Source organism: Lactuca virosa, chromosome 3, assembly GCF_052849685.1.
Source record: "Lactuca virosa cultivar CGN04683 chromosome 3, Lactuca_virosa_CGN04683_v6, whole genome shotgun sequence".
NCBI classification, from domain to species: Eukaryota; Viridiplantae; Streptophyta; class Magnoliopsida; order Asterales; family Asteraceae; genus Lactuca; species Lactuca virosa.
The window spans coordinates 78,079,081-78,084,469 of NC_136428.1; the positions used below are offsets into that span (position 1 = coordinate 78,079,081).

The 5,389-nt window shown below is 32.5% G+C and overlaps 1 pseudogene across 1 annotated transcript; it reads right to left on the minus strand.

Moving 5' to 3' along the window:
* Positions 1 to 387: 387 nt before the first annotated feature.
* Positions 388 to 3,684, minus strand: LOC145166049 (cytochrome P450 CYP72A219-like; annotated as a pseudogene). The gene is made up of 5 exons (XR_013740333.1): positions 3,312 to 3,684; positions 2,160 to 2,405; positions 1,822 to 2,063; positions 1,322 to 1,706; positions 388 to 1,017 (listed from the first exon to the last, which is right to left on the minus strand). The product of XR_013740333.1 is annotated as a cytochrome P450 CYP72A219-like (transcript).
* Positions 3,685 to 5,389: the final 1,705 nt, after the last annotated feature.

A 5,389-nucleotide genomic window follows, 5' to 3' on the forward strand; every position in this document is an offset into this window, starting at 1 on the left:
GTTGGGTGCAAAACTTTCAATGGGAGATGAATTGGGTAGACTTCGAATATCTCTTTATGACATGTAGGGAAAATGCTTTTGACTTATGTAGTAATGCTTATATATAGTGTTTTTTTTATTGATTTAGAGTAGAGCTCCCATTTGTAAGAACAATATTAGTTTAGACAGTAGTTTGATAGTTTTGTTTATATAGTTGAGCAAGCATATATCTTCTTAGTTGAGCATGCCCCTACCTTTTGGTACCATTTTCATCATTTATACAATTGAGATTAAATGTTATATCAATCTTGTTGATTGTGTCCTTCATATTCAACATCTCAAATACGGGTTTTATGTCTTCAAAAATCACAATGTTACCTGCTGTAGTACCATAAAGAATCAAATGAATTGTTCAAAAGTTTCATTCACTAAAGCCAATAATATACATAATATATAGGGGAAAATACAACAACATTGTGAACATAATGTACGAAATAAGGAAGGAAATATGCCAAAAATAAAGGAAGTGATAAGAAAGATATGTTTTCCTTCATAAGTATACCAGACAAATCAGATAACAATATATGTATATGGTTACTCCTACATAAATCACTAAAGTTTACGTAAAACCAATTGAGCACCAAACTGCGGTTGCAAAGTGATAATAGTATGTGGAGCATGTTTGTACGATGGTGAAAGCTTAAAGGAGAAACCTCTTAGAATCATAACAAGTGCCAGTTTTGCTTCCAGCATAGCAAAGTTTTGCCCAATACATGTACGTGGACCCCCACCGAAAGGGAAGTATGATGCTTGCTCCTTTGTTGCCTTTGACACACCTTCTGCAAATCTCTCAGGCTTGAAATCTTTCACGTCACTACCCCACATATCATTGTCATAATGTAAAAGCATCATGTGCAATTCAACGAGTGAACCGGCTGGTAAGATAATATTTCCTAATCTAGTTTCTTCAAGAATCATCCGTCCCAATCCTATACTAAACGGGTATAGCCTAAGTACCTCGTGCAAGATCATATTAATCTCAAAAAAAAAAAAAAAAAAAATAGTTTACATAACTCGTGTCAAGTACAATAATAATAAAAAGTGACTGTTTTCTTTTATTTGTTGCGACGTGCTTTTGATTATACCTCGAGACTCATAAGTACTGAGGACTCAAGTTTAAACATGGGCGTCACATGCTTGCTTTAAAAATATTTTGATCGGCCTAATTACATTTTTAACCTCGATATTTTTCTTGGTATAAAATATATTACTTAATTCATTATGGATTTATCTGTTGATAAATAGTTTGGTAAATCCAATCACTAGACAAAAAAAAACTTACAACTTTTAGATGATTTAATCCGTCAATATCAGGTTTTCTTTCTCCAAACACCTTGAAAATTTCATCTCTAGCACGGTCTTGCCAATTGGTGTGTTGGCCTAACAAAACCATTGTCCAAACGAGCAAATTTGAAGTAGTTTCTTGCCCCGCAAAATAGAAAACTTTGCATTCTTCAATTACTTCTTCAGTACTAAGTCCAAAGCTGGTGTTCCCTTTTTGTTTGATTTCTTCGAAATTGGAATCCAATAATATGCCCAATATATCGTCGCTACAACTTTGCCCAGATTTCATTTTTGTCACTCGTTTATTAATAATTTTGTTTATTGTAGCCTTCACTTCTCGGGCAATCTCCTTCATCCTTCTATTTCTCTTTGTAGGCAAAAATCTACAACATCATAATTTCATAATCAAACAGTATTACTTGAGTTATTTTTTGTCCTTTAATTTTAGGAAATAATAGGAGGCAAAAAACCAAAATTATGAACAGGACAGGTGCTCACCGTGAACCTGGAATATAAATTGATTCAAAAGCCTTGATAACTAATGCTGCTTGTTCTTTTTGAAGTTCGAATATCTTTCTTCCTTCCTCATAGCTGCTACCAAATGATGTACGTGAAATTGCATCGCTAGTAAACGTTTGGAGATAAGGGTACACATCAACTTCACATGCTTTTTCTTTTGTTAAATCTTCCCATTTGTTGATCATCTCGCTACAGCTAACATAAAAAGCAGGTAACATATGCTACAAATATGGAACATTAATGGAATCAGTGGTTTATTAAATTTAATTACATATATATTGGCACTTTTGCTCTGGTAATATATAATGAACATGAACCTTAAGCTTTTCGACATGGAATGCAGGATTGATAATTTTTCTATGTTTTTCCCATTGATCAGCCTCAACTTCTGCTAGCCCTCTTGCTAGCAACTTTGTCAAAGGATTTCCTCCTTTCATCCTATGAAACTGAGAATAATTGCTTAAAACCTCTCGTATCAGTGCAGGTTCTGTTATGTGAATCATTGGTAGTGGGCCCATCCAAGTGTAAAAATTCTTTCCTTTACCTGTATACAAATATTTTCACTCTTCAATAAAACAAGAGCTTTTTCATCCATAAGATCCAATAACTTTATTAAAACGATGTTGTTTTAAATTACAAGCCATAACTTCTCCAGTTATTGTGATCCCATAAAATTTTAACCAATTGTAAATAGACAATCTATGGAGCAACGATATAAACAATATTGGTGGGTCCCACTATTTGATAAAAAAAAACTTTTCTATTGTGGAGTGTATTTTCAGCTTTTTTAATTGAATAATTGATAGAGTTATGTATAAGTGTCCATAAATAAAAGGTAAATTTTCAGAAAAGTCACTATATTTTCTAGCATTTTATACGAAAAATTATTACTTTATTTTTTTGTCTAGAAAAGTCATTCATATTTACAGAAGTTTTCAGAAAATCAATTAATATCTATACAAGTTTTATAGAAACACCATCTATACTTATAAAATGGTTTATAAATCTGACCAATCAAATGTTCAAAGTCTGAAATTTTGACCTGTTGTGTAGGCAATATGTAATAGCAAAATACACACCTAATATTTGGTATTTGTAAATGGCATTTTTTGAGATAGCTTCCTATTAGACTTAAATTGATCATACATATATGTAATAAGTAAAAACAGCAGTGTACGTACTAAAAGACAAGGGATAGTTGTCAAAAAGATTATAAAGAGGACTAAAATAGCAATGTACTTTGATCCGACCCATGAAACTGTTTCAAACTATTTGAAATCTTATATGCATTTGATCACCTACATAGATGTCTTAATGGACGCATGATGTTTGAAAAATCCGATTATACCTTCTTACAGCTAATATACATAGATTGTATAGCCCTTATATTCAGGATCTTAATGTTTGACTTAAGGTCAAACAGACCACCTTTTAAAAAACTCAATAAATAAACTCTACTAGATGCTTACCATAAGTCTTCGCGCGGAGTCATAAAAAAATGGCATGACACGTGGGATGATATCATCGGTGAGATTTATGGGTTTCGATCTGGCATCAGTGGTCATCTGCACCATCTCTTTTATGTCTCCATACAGAAATTTGTATGGATTTCCATTCAAGCCTTGTTCTCTCAGGAACTTGTCCATCTTCTTCGGTTTCAACCAGACCCAGTTGAAAAATCTCCATCCGTATATCATCACTATCACTCCGACAACACATAGCACTGTGTTGATCATACTAAAACTTACCTCCATTTCTAGAGGTGGTAGGCTGCTTTTCTTTTCCCTAACTATGAAGATGAGAAGATCTGATATGTGACATCAGTCAAACAGGTGACTCGAGTGACTTTTGAGTGTTGTTGATGATGACTGAGGGACTGTATTTATCGATGGATAATTTTCAATTAAGTCCCTTGTGTTTGAGTTATTATGGTTATGATCCGTATGTTGCTATATTTTTTCAATAGTCTCCCATATACAACGAAACAAAAGTGAAATAAAAAGGATAAAATGTTTTCCATTATGGCCAGATTTGTATTCTTAAAGTTAAATCAATAACATCATTCATTTTTAGTTTGATCAAATTCACTAACATAGATAGTAAACTTATGAATCAAACAAGTAAAGAATAAAGTTTATTTTTTGATGTGACACAACAAAGATTTATGTTTTAGTATAAAATGATAAATTAATAAAAGAAAATTTATCATCAAAATAAAAATCATAATGAATTTGTATATTTCATCGTCTTCTCGTGATTTTAAGTTCCGCAGCAAATTTCATTGTATTTATAGGACATAAAGACAAATGAAATGCAAGTATTAATTTTGAAGAGAACATAAAGAAAGCAAATCTTTTAAGGCAGACATGTAAGTTAACGATAAGTGCATGTACCAATGTTGTATTTTACTTTTAAGAGTCAACGTACTAGAGATGGAATCTGGTCCTACCCGTTAGGTGTTGAGATTGACGTCCTACTTGCTGCAAAAGAAATAAGATTGACTTGCTAAATGGGTTGCTGATTCAATGGACTCCCTGTTTAATGCAATTTTGGAATGTACACCGATATATACAATATATACGACATCTCGAACTTATTAGCGAAATAAAAAAATGACATTTGATCTTGATAATAGTAAGACTTTACGGGTTAGTATTTACTTCCTTTATTTGTATTTGTTTTTTATGGAGTAATTTACAACTTAAAAAACATAGTTTGGAATGGTTCATGTCAAAAATAAGGAAAAAAAATATGCGGAATGATTTGTATTTCGTATCCAAAACCTTAAAAAGCTATTTATTTTTTATTGATGACCCTCTGATAACTTAGAAAACTAGTATCGAGTCTTGTTCCTTGCCTTTAGTCTTGTTCATTGCCTTTAGCTGACCTTTCGACTACTCTGTGCCGTATTCTGGAATTCAAAGAATAGTCCGGAATGTGAAGAAAATTTTGGACAGAAATACACAATACAATTCAGAACTAGGGATGAGAATTTGGTCCGAAAACCCGAACCGAACCGAAAACCGAACCGAACCGAACCGAATTAGACCCGAATAAGCAATTCGATTCGGTTTTCGGGTATCTATATAAGGCTTATTCGGTTTTCGGGTTATTCGGTCCGGGTTACCCGAATAAGGGCTTATTCGGTCCAAAAGGACCGAACCGAATATGAAAAGTCACATTTTTTTCCTAACACGATTGCTTATTCGGTCTTCTTTTCTATCGATCGTTACCCAACAAAACCCACGTAATAGACCAAAAAAAATCAACTAAATCGAATTTGATTATCCGTATTACATCAAAGCTTTAGAAGAGGCGATAAAGAACGGAGATGGAAAGGGAAAACAACCAATGTATATTCCCGAATAGTTAATTCGTGTTTGAAAAATGTTATTTTGGATATGGATAAAAACTTAAGATTCATATTTTAATTTGGACGTGGAATGTTTAATGTTTAACTTATATACTTATAGATAGATTTTTGGGTGTTTTGGATGTTTAATTTTTAGTGTTTAATTTGTTTCTTTAAAATATTTGTTATGAAATC